We start from the raw sequence: 15,856 nt of genomic DNA, 5'->3' as shown, positions 1-15,856 counted from the left end.
TCACACCAATGGCATCATGAAGAAAGCACATCAGCGCCTCTACTTCCTCAGAAGTTTGCGGAGGTTTGGTATATCAGAAATCCTAGCAAATTCCTACAGAGGTGTGGTGGAAAGTGTGCTGACTGGCTTATCTTGGTCCGGTATGGAAACACCAATACCCCTGAGTGTAAAGCCCTCCAAAAGGTAGTAGCTACAGCCCAGCCCAGGACATCACAGGGAAAACCCTCCCCACTATTGAGTATCTCTACAGGGAACGTGGTCGTCGGAGAGAAGAAGCAATCATCAAAGACCTACACCACCCAGCACATGCTTTGTTCTCGCTGCTACCATCAGGAAAGAGGTATAGGTGCCACAAGACTTGTTCTACCAGGTTCAGGAACAGCTGCTACCCCTCCACCATCAGACTTCTCAACGACAAAGTCAATCAGAGACTCATTTAAAAACTCGTACTTGTGCACATTATTGATTTTCTTTTGTTCTTTCTGTAGTGCACAGTTTGTTTACATTGTATACCAGGGGCGTCAAACTCAAATTCACGGAGGGCCAAAATTAAAAACTTGGACTAAGTCGAGGGCCGAACTAAATATTTATTGAAAATTTTCAACAACATCTGCATGTTTTCTCTTCTTTCAACATATGTAATGTTAAACTTTTTCTTATTAAAATAAATGTTTAATAATAGTTTTGGATAAACTCTTTCCAGAAGCATTAACAAATGAGAAATAAAATATTCAATAAATAATATTTCTCTATAGAGGATTTGTCAAATGTTGCTAGTGTGCTGTCGAATAGTAAAATCTGAGGGCTATTGAGAATGTGGGAGAATAACATGATTCCTGAAACAATCAAATGGGTGACTGATTGTGGGCATGAACTCTAGCAGGGTTATTTGCTATGCCCTTTTTCCATTGGTACAGATATCCTTTGATTTACACACTTTTCAAGTTTTATGCCTAATGAGCTTTTATCCAGGTGCAGGACCATTTTTAACCAGGAATATATTTATCACTGTGACATGAAACTATTGGAAGATCGTTTTATCCTGAGAGTAAAGTTCATAATACTTACTCAGGCCTGTGTGCGGGAGGGCGGGTTGCGGGCGATCGGGTTGGACGACAGTGCGGGGGCATCGGCTCTCGCTGTAGGGCGGCATCTCGGCGGATCAGCGGCCCCGTCACCGTGAGTCGTGGGTCGGCCTGCGGCAGGGAGGGGGAGTGGGCAACGGTCCTGGCGAGGTCAGGCCCCCCCTGAGTTTCTGCCGGACCCCCCTTGACCTGCTGAGTTTCTCCCGGACCCCCCTTGACCTGCTGAGTTTTTCCCGGACCCCCTTTTCTTTCCGTGCTGGTGTCCCAGGACCTTTCCAGGGCAGTCTCCGCGCTCAGGACCGCGCTGGGATCCCGGTCAGCGGTGGAGGAGCAGGTGAGCGCGGCTAATCCCGATCCAGCCCACGCCACTCCCAAGATTGGCGGGGGGTTCCACCCTACCTGCCCGACCAGCCTCGCTCTCCACGTGTACTCCGGGCACCCGCCGCTGGTCCGGTGGGATGTATGCCATTCCAAAATACAACACCTCATCCTTGTCTGCATTAAATCCCATCTTCAAGAAAGGGAGAGGGATTATTCAGGAAATTGTAGTGGTAGGGAAAGAATATTTAGAGATAGGATTTATGCATATTGCATCATGGTCAGATTAGGGACAGTCAACACAGCTTTGTGAAAGGAAGGTCATATCTTCGCAATTTGATTTTGTTTTTTTTAAATCAGTGACCAAGATGGTTGAGGGTAGAGCAATGGATGTTGTATACATAGACTTTAATAAGCCATTGATGTTCCCTCTTGGTAGGCTGATTCAGAAGGTTCAGATGTATGGGATCCATTGTGATACAAAATTGGCTGGGTCAGAAGACAGGATAGTGGGACAAGGCTGTTATTTGTGCTGGAGGCCTGTGACCACTGATGTTCCACAGCAATCGGTGTTGGATTCTGTTGTTTGCAATATATTTAAATGACATACAAAATAAAAGTACGCGAGTAGGCTAGTAAGTACACAGATTGGTGGAGATATGGACAATGTAGTGGGATATCAATCAGTTGCAGATATGGGCAGAGAAATGGCAAATGGACTTTAATCGGACAAGTGTGCAGTGTGCTTTGGGAGGTCAAATTTAAGGTGAATGTATACAATTAATGGCAGTACTCAAAAGCAATGATAATGCAGAGGGATTTGAGGGTCCAAGTCCATAGCTTCTGAAAATGACCATGCAAGTGGATGGAGTATGGATGGAGTCTAAAAGTAAGGAAGTCACATTGCAACTATAGAAAACTTTGGTTAGGCCATATGTGGAATAAAGTGTACAATTCTAGTCACCCCATTGTAGGAAGGATGTGATGGCTTTGGAAAGTGTACAGAAGAGATTTATCAGGACCATGTCTGGTTTAGAGGGTATAAATTGTCGGGAGATGTTGCACAAGCTTGGATCGTTTTCTTTGAAGTGTAGGAAGCTGTGGGTGGACAGTCAGAATCTTTTCCTAGCGTACAAGGGAGAGGACACGCATTTAAATTGAGAGAGAGATGCGTTGGACAAATATTTTTTTTTTTTTTTTTTTTTTTTTTTTTTTTACACAGATAATGGAAGGTGCCTGGAATAGGCAGCCAGAGGTGAAAAGCAGATACAATTGTAGCATTTAAGAGGCTTCTAGATAGACACATGAATATGAAGCAAATGGAAGAATATGTATCAAGTGCAATTAGCAGAATTGTAGTTTGATTTTGACATCCTGTCTGGTACATGCACGCGGACTGAAGAGCCTATTCTTGTATTGTACCACACTAAGTTCTAAATTCTTCAACTGCAAAATTTACAAGCAATTCAGCACAGTCGATAAACAGTTGCAAAGGGACTGGGCCAGATTTTGTGCACTCCAAAAATCAATCATCTTGCCATTTTGCTGATGTCTTTTGTCTTCACCCAGTGAACCAAAAGATTTGTATGGTCAAAAGCACGTCAATTATTATGATTGCAAATCTGAAATTTTTTCAAATCTTTGTAGTGAGATTACGTAGAAAAAAAAAACATGATGGTCAAGTTTATTCAGCCACAATTATGAATTGAATCAACAATAACGGAAGCAATTAATCCTTCATCTCACCACTGGAAATACAAACAGAATAACATTAGAAACAGGAGCAGGTCATCTAGCTTGCCCACCCTGCTTTGCCATCATAGCTGATCTGACCATGGACTCAAAACACCACCAACTTGCCTTTTCCCTTCACCCTTAATCCCCCCCCACTATGCAAAAAAAAACCTGTCTCAGAAATATGTTTAAAGAGACAGCTTCTACTTTTTACTGGACAAAGAATTCCAGATTCAGTTCTATCTGGGAAAAACAGTTTCTCCTCATCCCAGTCCCAAATCTACTCTCATGAGCCTTGAAGCCGTGTCCCAAATTTCTGGTCTCACCTACCAGTGGAACCAACTTTACTGCCTCCATTTTATGTATCCTTGAAATAATTTTGTGTGTTTCCACAAGATCCCCTCTCATTCTTCGGAATCCCAGCAAATATAGTGCCCGATACTTAATCTCTCCTCATAGGGATAACCCCTCATCCCCAGAATGGTTTAACTTCCATCTCATTATCTTTCTTTTGAGTAAACTCCCTCCTACTCACAATTCCAATATCCCATGCAGTTTATTGAGCTCTTCCTATCATGTCCTGTCAAATGTTCATCTTTCAAGAACCACAGCCAATATATTGATTAATTATTTATCCAACTTGATTTCTGTGGTACTTCAAAAATATGCCACATGACAAAGTTGGACACAAAATTTCATTTGAAACCATGCACACCAAGAGGGGGTAAAAAAAAAATTGATGCTGAACCATTCACATGACTTGGAAAACATCTTCACAGAACACTACAGCATAGAAATAGGGCTTGCCAAACTTGTGACCTGCATCTGGGCAATAGCTCTCTTTGCTCCTCCCATCCATATCCATCTCCATATTTCTCTTCAATGTTGAAATTAAGTTCGCATTCACCACCTCGCTTCACAATTTCACACCACTCTGTGTGAAGAAATCCCCTCTAGTGATTCCTTTAAACATTTCATCTTTCACCCATAGCCCATGTCTTCTAGTCTCGCCTTTATCTCAATGAAAAAAAGCTTGCTTGCATTTTATCTATCTATACCACTCATAACTCTGCACCCCTATCAATTCTACCCTCATTCTCCGACACAACAGGGAATAAAGTCCTAACTCGTTTAATCTTTTCCTGCAACTTGACACCTCAAGTCCCAGTAACATTCTTATAACCTTCTCTGCATTCCATCTTACTGATATCTTTCCTTTAGTTGGGTGACCAACAGTGCACACAATACTCACCATTTGCAAAACTTTGGCCTCACCAATGCCTTGTACAACTTCACTGTAACATAACAACTCATACACTCAATAGTTTGATTTACGAAGACCAACATACCAAAAGTTATCTTTACAACCTTATCTACTGTGACAACACCTTCAGAAAATCATGTATCAGTATTCCCAGATCCCTCTGTTCTACCCCACTCTTCAGTGCCCCACTACTTACTGTATGTCCTATCTTGGTTAGTCATCGCAAAGTGCAACGCCACACACATCTGCATTTATGCTAAACACATGTAAATATCAGAGCTTTCTCCAAATGGTTTATGAAACTGATTCACACAAATGGAATCAGATGGACACTTTTATCCCTTTATAAAGTGATAAATAAGAAACAGCTCCGTACAAAAATACAAAAGTAAAACTTGGTAAAATATTTAACATTTGTTGCATAGGATTGAATAACCTTATTAGGTACAAGCAATTTTCATAAGAATTGTGCTTTTAAGCTTTGGGACTTTAGCACAATGTCTGTGATGTACCATTTACAGGGGAAAGGGGGAAGACTGGGGTAGAATGGAAATAGGAGGGAAGAACTCTCTTATTTCATTACATGCCAAATATCAGAATGTATATTAGTGGAGAGACAAAATGAGATTCAGAATTCTATCTCTACTCTGAGTTTCCTTCACAAGAACACAAAACACCGCTGAAGGCTATATCTTTACAGCAATGATAAAGGATACCTAAAAATCATTTGGGATAGATGAAGAAATAAAGCAAAATTATTGCATCCCTTCCTTTATTCCACAAAACAGTGGAAAACCACTCCAAAAGAATCTCACTGCTTTAATACTATACATTCTATTTACAATATTATGTACTGACAAAGCACAATATTTTAATCCTCCAACTAAACCACAAAATAATGAAGTTTCAAAAAAGCAATTGCTATCAATGGTTTCACAAAGATTGCAAAGACTGACTGGAAGAAGAGATTTAATCAAAATCCACAGCTTGAACTAGACATGCACAGACTGAAAATATGAAATTTCCATTTCCATAAAACGTTAATTTAAAATTGGTGGTATGAAGAAAATAAAATAAAATTTTGGGAATTATAGGCATCACACAAACATGCATGTGTATCTTTTTAAAGAGGAAACCTGTTGTAAAGGCATCTAAAACATCATGTAAAAACAGATCCAAGAATGTCATCATAAATCAAGCTTCTTAATGGCCATATTTGCAATTCTAAGGGAATATAGTATAAAGTGAGTTTTTTTAAAAAAAGATACAAGTACACTTTCATAACTGAGTCTAGAAAGAACAATGAGAAGAGCTGGTTACTTCCATACATCTTACAACTTCAATAAGTTGGGACTTAACTATTAAGGCCTTTCTGTTTAGTACAAGGAACTCTACAAAACTCGTGACTATTTACTGGTAAAAAGTTGGATCAAATTGGGAGGGAAATTAAATCACAAACATTTATATCAGATAGAATCGAAAGAAAAATGAAGAGAAATGACAATTCCCCCATTTGCCAAAGCAGCAGACACATAAAATGATAACTTTATCTGTTAAGTATCACTTTGTCCAAAGTACACCACTCAAGCAGGTAAACTGGGAGAAAGGACGAGGATTAAAATTCTTTAAAATCTGGAATCGAATAGTAGAAAATATGCCGAGTTACCAAGTTTAACCAGTACTACTTTTGGAGAGGAGGACTGACAGGCTATCAAATTTTTGGAGAGGAGGACTGTCAGGCTATCAAATTTTGGAGAGGAGGACTGACAGGCTATCAAAAGAGGTAGGATAGCATCTATAATACATAATACTCGAATTTGATAGTTTAGGCTTAACTGCTTCAGGCTACATTTCAAGGCACATGAGAAACTAAACTGTAGGAAAATGATTTCCAGTGTTGTTTATCAAGCAGGTAATTTCACATTCCTGAAGCAAACCTGTTGCAATCAAGGTACCATCACTTCCAAAGTCCATGCAATATCCAAGCCCAGTGCACTGCCACCCCTATGCTTTGTCTTTAACTGGTGCTTGTTCCATTGTCGCAGAAACTTTCCAACAATAATAATGAGAGCATCAAATTCTATTGCTATCTCGTCTATACATTTGGTTGTAGCAGTTGCTACTGCTGGAGAGGTTACGCTCAGAGACCCACATTATGGGAGTGAATTCAACATTGATTTACTGTGTTGGCAGCTCTGCTTATATAGGGCTCAGAAGCCCATCTCCGGCGTCATCATGCCAACCAACTGGTGGCATTACAGTCCGCTTGCTGGGATTAGTTATTTAGTGCTACCTGGGGAGCAGCCAATCAGTGAGCCCCTCTCATCCCCAGCTGTGTTTGTTTCCCTAGCTCCAACTGATTGGCTGCCACTGGCCAGTCCATCGGAATGTGGCGCTGCAGCAGCAGGCTGCTGAGTCGAGTGCTGACTTTGAAGTCCATAGCCCATCTCGGCCGGCTGTGTAAGCCGCGGGCTCCGGTATCGGGTCGCCGCTTTGGGCATGGCGTGTTCAGTGACCCGCTACACAACTCCTCCCCCCCACAAGAATCAGCACTTGGCCTTGAGGTCTGCCCCTTCAGCGTGGGGTGGGTCATGAATCGGGTTGTCGGAGTCAAGGAACGCCAGCTTGAGTCAGTCCAGGGTGAACGTCTCATTTCTTTCCCCAATATCCAAAAGACTCGTTGACCTGTTGTGTCGCATAACTTTGAATGGACCTTCATAAGGTCTATGTAGTGGGGATCTGCGTGCCCCGCATCTGACAAGTGCATATTTACAACCTCAAGTTCTTTAGGTATGAATGCAGTCTGTGAGCCATGCTGCTTTGGCTGTGTCAGGGCAAGTGTGCCCAGGCAGTCCCACAGACGGGACAAGGCGGCTGCAGGGAAATCGCTCCCGTCTTTGGCACCCAGGAATTCCCCCAAAATCACTAATGATGTCCCTACAACATTTCGGCTGCAGAAACCTCTGGGTCCTCTTTAGGAACGCGCTGGATCCCCAGGAGAATCCACAGGAGCTCATCCACCCAGATAGGGCCATTAAGTCTGGCTATGAGAGCTACTTTAAGGTGTCGATGGAATCGCTCCACCAAACCATTGGCCTGAAGGTAGTAAGCTGTGGTATAGTGGAGCTGACTACCCAGGGTGTTAGCGAGATTAGACCTGAGGCCAAAGATACATTGGGAGCCCCTGTCCAAGGTTATATGCTCTGGAACCCCAAACCTAGCCACCCAGTCGTTCAAGAGGGTCCTGGCGCATGTTTCCATAGAGGTCACTGGCAAAGGGATGGATTCTGGCCATCTGGTTGACCTGTTTACTAGGGTTAGTAAATAGCATGTGCCTCTGGATACTGGTGGGGGGCCCACCAGATCTACGTGGACATGGCTGAAACGGCGTCGTGGCAGTTGAAATGACTGTGGGGGGGGGTTTAGTGTGGGTATAGATTTTCGAGGTCTGGTACTGTGTACAATTCTTGGCCCATTGGCTGACCTCTTTGCAGAAGCCACGCCAGATGAATCAATTAGCAACCATTTTGATGGTCATTTTGATAGCGGTGTGTGCCAGGTTGTGTATCGGCTCGAAAATGTGCCTCCTCCAGACAGTGGGAATGATGGGATGAGGCTTACCCGTAGTCATGGCGCACAGGATGGTCTGCTCCCCAGGGCCAAGCTGTACATTCTCCAACTGGAGGTCAGTAATCGGCAGAGCCTTATAGTCAATGCTAGATGCTGAGGTGTGTACCGCCTGTAATGTGGGACGTGACACATTGGATTTTCCTGCAATTTGCTGAATGTTAGTAGAAAATTTTGAAATATATGAAATGTGCCTCTGTGGCCTCACTGACCATGGGTCAGAAGCCTCAGTGAAAGCTGATCTGTAAAAACTTTGAACTTCCAGCCCTTAAGGAAGAATCTAAACTGTCTGATTGCCAGGTACAATGCCAGGTGTTCTCTATCAAAAGCACTATATTTCAGTTCAGGTGCCCACAAATGTCTACTGAAAATGCAAGGAGTTGCCAGTGTCTACTCACCCACTGTTCAGACTCTCCCTACTGCTGTGTCAGAAGCGTCCACTGTGAGAGCGGTGAGGACAACAACTTTAGGGTGTATCAGGAGGGTAGCATTAGCCAGGGCATCTTTTTTTGCCTGGAATGCATCGGATGCCTCTTGGTTCCACGAAGTTGTCTTCTTTGTATCAGTCATAAGGGAGAATAAAGGTTTCCTGGTGCGGGCCACCCATGGCAGTAATCTGCGGTAAAAATTCCCCATGCCTGTGAACTCTTGTATTCCCTTTACTGTTGCAGGGTTGGGGAATGTTCGAATGGCCTCTACCTTGTCAGGTAGTGGTTTAGCCCTGTGGCAGTCAATCCTGTGTCCTAAAAAGTCAATTGAGTCTTTGCCAAACTGGCATTTTGCTCGATTAATTGTCAGGCCAAACTCACTCAACCTGTGGCACAACTGTCTGATGTGAGCGGCGTGTTCAGCACGGTCACGATTTGCAATCTGAAAATCATCGAAGTAGATGAACACAAACTTCAAATCTCTGCCCACAGCATCCATAAGCCTTTGAATGGTCAGTGCAGCACTTTTTAGGCCGAAGGGCATTCTGGGAAATTCGAACAGCCCAAATGGTGTAATAATGACAGTTTTTGCGATATCCTCAGGGTGAACGGGATTTGACGATAGCCCCTACAGGTTTGTGGAAAAGTCCTGAATATGGGAGACTGGGGTACCTATCCTGCGTGGTGGCTTCATTTAGCCAGCGATAGTTCCCACATGGTCTCCAACCCCCAATGCCTTAGGGACCACGTGGAGGGGGGAGGCCCAGGGACTGCTGGAGCAGCGGGCAATTAAAAAAAAACTCCTCCTTGGCAAGGTCGAGTTTATCTGGCGGGAACCGACATGCTCTGGTGTGAAGTGGGTGGCCTTTAATGAGGATGTGATGTCTTACCCCGTGTTCAGGCTCAGTGGAGTTAAAGTGCGGAATCGCGATGGAGGGGACTTTGGCTAGAATCTTGGCGAAATCATTGCTTGGAATTGCCACCGAGTGTAGGTGGGGAGCAGTCAGTTTGGTGCCTTCCTGTGCAAGGGTCTGAAAGGTCTTTGCGTGTACTAGCTGGCAGCCCTCAACACCGACTGGGAAGGAGTGGCCCTCAGGAAGGCTGCCCCGACGACAGACTTTCCGCAAGTGAAAGCAAATCGGCAAGTGAAGCGATGGCTGCTGAAATGGAGGGAGATAGTACAGGTGCTGCAAGTCCATATTGAAGAGTAATTGGCAGCCCATAGCCCGCACTCTCCCTTCCGGTGGTGTGCATCGGAGGTAGAGGAGGGATGACGCTGACCTCAGCCCCAGTGTCAACCAGGAAGCATCAGCCTGATATATCCCTGACATGGAGAAGGCTATTGTGTAGGCCAGCCACTAACGACGGCCTGCATCGGCGGGTCACAGCACCCCATCGCTGATGGTAGAAACAATATAGCTCACCGGGTTTGCAGGCTTGGAGGAAGATTTGCTGGTTTGTCTGTCGAGCGGTAGGCTGATATTGACAAGAAGAGGCTATGTGTTCTAACAAAATGTAGACGTCCCTTTTTGCCACCCAGAGCAGGTCGGCTCTGGCAGCTACCTTTCTGGGGTCCATGAAGTCCCCTTCGGCTATGAGTACCTGATATCCTCGGGTAACCTCTCCAAGAAAATTAGCTCGAATAGAGCACAAGGGCCATTATTCAAGACGAGCATATCACTCATGAGGGCAGATGGGGCCCTGAGCCCCAAACCATCCATGTGTAGCAGACAGGCAGCGTGCTCATGCCGTGAAAGCCCAAAAGCTTGGGTTAGTAGCTCCTTGGTGGACTGATACTTCCCCTGTTCCGGAGGAAGTCGGTAATGCGTGCTGCCGTGTCCTGCTTGAGGGTGCTGACCACATAGTAGAAGCTGGTGTCGTCAGCTGTGATGTTCCGTACAGCGAACTGCGCATCAGCTTGCTGGAACCATATCCGTGGCTGTGATGTCCAGAAGCTGGGCAGCTTCAACGAGACCGCGTTGAATGCAGGCAGGTTGCATATTCTTCAGGTCCACAATGCCTGTTAGACCAGCCAGGGGTCACCACTGTAGCAGCTGCTACTACTGGAGAGGTGACACTCAAAGAAGAGACACACACTATGGGAGTGAATTCAACACTGATTTATTGCGCTGGCAGCTCTGCGGTTTATGGTCATTACACTGTTTATGTTAAATAGATAACACTAAAAGCAAGAACACTTTTACAATTTAGAGTCTAAAATTTGGGAACAAGAAGCTTGCCAGTTTACCAATTAAAAAGATTTAAGGTCATGCAATATTTTGAGGGGGGGTAAATGTGGAAAATATATCCAGAAAAGTTGAGAGAAGTGTGCAAAGGATTTAGAATACTTGGAAGTACTATTGCTTGACAAACCTTGTGGAATTCTTTAAAGAAGTGACAAGCAGGCTAGTTAAAGGAGATGCAGTGAATGTTGTGCATTTGGATTTTCAGGCCTTTAACAAGGTGCCACACACACAAGATAAGAGCTTAACAAGGTAAGAGCTCATGGTGTAACAGGAAATATACCAGTATGGGTAGAACATTGGCTGACTGGCAGAAAGCAGAGAGTCAGAACGCAGGCATCATATTCTGGTTGGCAGCCAGTGGTGTTCCACAGGGGTCAATGTGGGGCTGGTTTTTTTTAATGTTGGACATTAATAATTTAGATCAATGGTTCCCAATCTTTTTATTTCCACTCACATACCACTAAGTATTCCTTATGCCATTGGTGCTCTGTGATTAGTAAGGGATTTCTTAAGGTGGGATGTAGGTGGAAAGAAAAAGGTTGAAAACTGCTGTCGTAATCGTACCTCATTGACTTGTTATGTACGCGGTTTCATAACTCCAAAGGAAATGGGACAATGACCATTTTTCTCAAGTAAAATATTTCAGTTACAAATGGGTCTAGAGCAGTGATTCTCCACCTTCCCTTCCCACTCACATCCCACATTAAGCCATTCCTTTCTCATCACAGAGCACCGATGATATAGGGAATACTTAAAGTGGGATGTGAGTGGAAAGAAAAAGGTCGGGAACCATTGATTTAGATTATTGAATGACTGGTTTTGTAGCCAAGTTTGCAGATGATTTGAAGGGAGGTGGAGGAGGTAGTGTGAGCAAACAGTGAGGCTGCAGAAGGACTTACACAGATTAGGAGAACAGGTGGCAAAAGAAACACCTGTCAGAAAGTGTCCGGTGAAGCACTTTGGTGAAAGAAATAAACGGAGAGACTATTTTCTAAATGGGGAGAGAATTGAAAATCCCCAGATGCCGAAGGAGTTGGGAGTCCTTGTACCTTTAAGGTAAAGTTGTAGTTTGAGTCAGTGGTGAAGAAGGCAAATACAAGAATAGAATACAAGCGCAAGGAAGTGATGTTGAGGCCCTGATGAGACCTCACTTGGAGTCCTGTGAGCAGTTTTGGGCTCCTCAATTAAGAAAGGACGTGCTGACCTTGGAGAAGGTCCAGAGGAGGTTCACAAGAAGAATTCTGGGAATGAAAGGGTTATTATATGAGGAACCTCTGAGGGCACTTGGCCTGTACTCATTGGAAATTTAGGGGAATGACTAGGCATCTCATAGAAAACATTTTAAATGTTGTAAGGAACAGACAGAGTAGAAGTTGGAAGGTTGTTTTCCATGGTGGGAGATTCTCAGACAAGAGGCAACTTCAGAAAGGAAGGATATCCCACTTAGAACCGAGATGCAGAAGAATTTCTTTAACCAGAGGGTGGTGAATCTGGGGAATTTGTTGCCGCAGACAGTTGTGGAAGCCAAGTTAGTGGGCATATTTAAGGCAGCGATTGATAGGTTCTTAATTAGCCAGAGCATCAAAAGTTATGGTGAGAAGGCCGGGCAGTAGGGCTGAGTGGAAAAATGGATCAGATCATGATTGAATGGCATGGAAGACTCGTTGGGCTGAATAGCCTATTTCTTCTTCCATGTCTTTTGGTCTTAAATGGTCTAAAGAAACAGCTCCATAGTCAGGAGAAAATACTATTTACTATCCATTCTCAGTGAAAGCCAGATGGCTCCCCTGGGGACGAGGGCACATTGTAAATGGGGCTGTTGGCATAGCAGTTTATGCAATACCTTTACAGCACCAGCAATTAGGGCCAGGGTTCGAATCATGCACTCACTGTCTGTAAGGAGTTGGTACATTCTCCCCATGTCTGCATGGGTTTTCCCCAGTGGGTCCAGTTTCCTCCCACCATTCGAAACATACCAGGGGTGTAGATTAATTTGGTGTAAATGGGGCAGCAAAGGCTCGAAAAGGACTGTTACCATGCTGTATGTCCAAATTAAAAAATGTAATTTAAAAGCTTTGATTTCTTTTCACCTCACGTAACAAAGGTTTTTAATGTAATCAGTAGGAGAGAAGTACAGAAGAACCAAAATTTGACTACTTCACAGGGAAGGAGGCTCCTAAACCTTGAGCAGAGTCCTAGGTGGGGCCATAGCCAAATAAAGGTTGAGAATGGCTACTGTACAAGATAGGTAGTTACAATCTAAAATTCACTACCTTAAAGGATGGGTGACAGCACATTAAATTATAGGTTTTCAGAATAGAAACTGGATAAATACTTTAAAATTGTGATTGGTCAGAAGAAAATAGAATGGAATTAATTTAATAGTTATTTCAAAGAACTACCATCTGTGTGATGAACCAAATGACCACTTTTTGTCTCAGTAATTTCATAAAGGCATCTGTTGAGGAAAGAATAAAAAATTACACTGACAAGATGTTCATGAGTAATCTAATTCAAAACATACTGACAAATGCATGACACATTCTACACATGGTCAGTCGTAGGTTGCGAGGTGGGATTGCAAGTGTGATGGAGAGTAAAAGATGAAGTTAGGGCAATCTTCCAAGACTTGTATTACTAATCAGTTTGTTCCAACTCCCTCCTGATAACAAGGTTTACTGATTCAGATGGCAAGGAAAGATAGGCTAAACCTTCTTTTAAATATTTTATTTATAATTTTCCAAACTTAAAACAGTTGTCAACATTTATCAATGTCAATGTTAATAGTATCAGCATTGCATAAAACTGATAATTGTAAACTGTATTCAAAGTTTTCTACAGAGTTCAATCTCTTTTTGCCCCCCCCTTCCTCCCTACCCTCAACATTTAACTTAACTAACCACAATTACACACAACATTCAAGACATTCACAACAAAGGTACAAGACATATATCATAGTTTTATGGGTTTGTCATGACAATGGCGGCTAGTGTTCAGGCTGTTTTCTTCTCTTGACTTTTCCTGATTGGAATGGGATGGAACCTCCCCCCCCCCCACCTTATTGATTGAGGATAGACAGGGAAGGTAGGGCGTCAAGGCGCGATTATCCACATTATGATCATGCTCCTATGGAATTTAAGTATGGTTGCCAAATTTTAAAAAAAAACATTGTACTTCTTTCTTAAGTTGTAAGTAATTTTCTCCAGGGAATACAGTTTTGCATTTCTGTGTTCCAGTGAGTAATGCTCAGGCAGGAGTCAGATTTGCAGGTAACTGCTATGCACTTCCTGGAGACTGCCAATGTGACCATTACAAATTGGATTTGAAATTTGGACAGATTCACTGCAAGTCTGATGTCCATGATGTTTACCAACAGGAACAACTCTGTGTCCTGTGGGAATTCTTTACCCATATTTTTTTTCTAGGACTTGGCCTAGTTCCACTCAGAAGGGTCTCACCTTGGTACCTGTCCAGGTTGCGTGCACATAGGTCGATGGACTAAACCTTAACTGATAGGGCCCTGCTCAGATTAATTTTAAAATGGCCAACTGAGAGTTTAATACAATGTAAAATACTGCACGTAATTTTTGTATGATAAAATACAAATTATTTATCTTGAAAGTTTAATGATTTCATGGCTTCTCTTATGAGATGTTAACACTTCCTACAAATTCAAAGATGCAAACATGTATAAGATTTTCTAAAAATCAACTTTTTCTTTTAAAGTTATACTAGCGCCAATGGAACAAGGATCCACCTTAAAGCTATTACAGTTAAAATATTTCAATCATCAGCTAGTCACTTTGAAACACTGTGTTATTTTAACGGGCTTAAAGCACATCAAAGGAAATAACATTAGTAAGCTTTGCACCTGTACAACTTTGGTTTATAGCCCAAACATGAATAAATTCCAAGAATCCAAGCAGTAAACATACCCCTATCATTACCATTGCTTTTAATGTCAAAAAGCGATTACAAAATCATTATGATTTATCTATATTCTCTGTCTTGTGTTCCAGCATTGACAGCAAAGTATATACAGTATATTCTGCATTATACAAGGCCGACAACAAAACTATCTCCTTGAACGAGAAGGTTGAGGGTGGGGAGCGATGGGAGTTGTTGAGTGGAGGATATCTGATGGGGTTTTAAAAGAACGCCCATACAGACATAATTCACCCAGTGAAAATGCAAATGATCTGCGATGACACACTTGCATTGCAGGCTGCCTTGCATGCAACAGAATCTGATACTGAAACAAGATAAACAGCTATCGGAAGCATTGGGTGTTGTTGAGATAGATCTGTCTGCATTTTTCGTGCTCGTATCGCTGTCGATGCTTTTTTTCCCTCCTCCTTTTTTGCTTGAACCCTTACATAAATTGTGGCTGCACCCGAGGAAGCGTCGTGAGTGGCAGACGGCACCACCAGTTCCAAGAGGAGGCGTGGGAAGGCGAAGCGCTCCCTTCCTTTGCCGGGCTCCAGACAATTCAGGGGCGCCCAAACGGCGCCTCGGGATGCCTGCAGCAGCCTCAGGGGAGGGGGCAGAGTGGGCCCCAAGCTCCATGTCCAGTCCGGGCTTCCACCCGAAACTTTCTCCGCACCCGCCGGCCAAGCCTGGGGTGGTGGTGGTGGTGGTGGTGGTAGGGGAGGGGGGGGGGGGTACGACGACACTCACCGCTTCCTTCCACTCAAGTTTCGACGGGCTGAATGCGACCACCTTCGACCCTCCCTCAGCTCCCGATCCGTGCAGTTGCCTTCAGCCCAGCCCCAATCCGGCACTCCATCTTCTCCTTTTTACTCGATTAATTCCAACTAACTCATGCCAAACCGACCCGAACCGTCTCCTCTCCGCCCCGCACAGCGCCGCCGCCCAAACCGCCGCCCCATTGGACGGCGCTCTCGCATCCTGCGGCCAATCAGAGACTCGGTTGTTGGAAGGGGGCGGGGCTCGAAGAAGCCCGTGCGTGTGCGCGCGGAGCGCGGGCGTCGTCGCCATCCTTTATGTCGACGGCGTCATCTCTGAGATTCACGCTACAAACTACTGTCGCTAAGCACCTGTAGCTTAGCAACCGCAGTGGAGGAGACAGTGAAATGTTTGCTTTAGGACCTCGTCGAGCTTGTTTAAACGCGTGAAAGCTGCAAGTTTCAAGGC

At 43.9% G+C, this 15,856-nt stretch overlaps 1 protein-coding gene across 5 annotated transcripts in view; it reads right to left on the bottom strand.

Moving 5' to 3' along the window:
* The window catches only part of btbd7 (BTB (POZ) domain containing 7), a 44,951-nt gene extending 29,233 nt beyond the window's left edge, over window positions 1–15,718 (bottom strand). Inside the window, exons 1-3 of one of the 5 annotated variants that reach the window (XM_069916209.1) lie at window positions 15,380–15,706; window positions 1,485–1,596; window positions 1,069–1,196 (exon numbers count right to left, since the gene is read on the bottom strand). The gene's annotated coding sequence lies outside the window, so the exon portion shown is untranslated. Of the gene's footprint in view, window positions 1–1,068; window positions 1,197–1,484; window positions 1,597–15,379 lie in introns of all 5 variants that reach the window. The other 4 variants (XM_069916210.1, XR_011351109.1, XM_069916211.1 and 1 more) reach the window with 4 other exon arrangements.
* Between the last annotated feature and the right edge of the window lie 138 nt (window positions 15,719–15,856).

Source organism: Narcine bancroftii, chromosome 2, assembly GCF_036971445.1.
Source record: "Narcine bancroftii isolate sNarBan1 chromosome 2, sNarBan1.hap1, whole genome shotgun sequence".
NCBI lineage: Eukaryota > Metazoa > Chordata > Chondrichthyes > Torpediniformes > Narcinidae > Narcine > Narcine bancroftii.
Note: the sequence above shows the minus strand (reverse complement) of the source record. Positions and strands in the feature narration are given on the sequence as shown.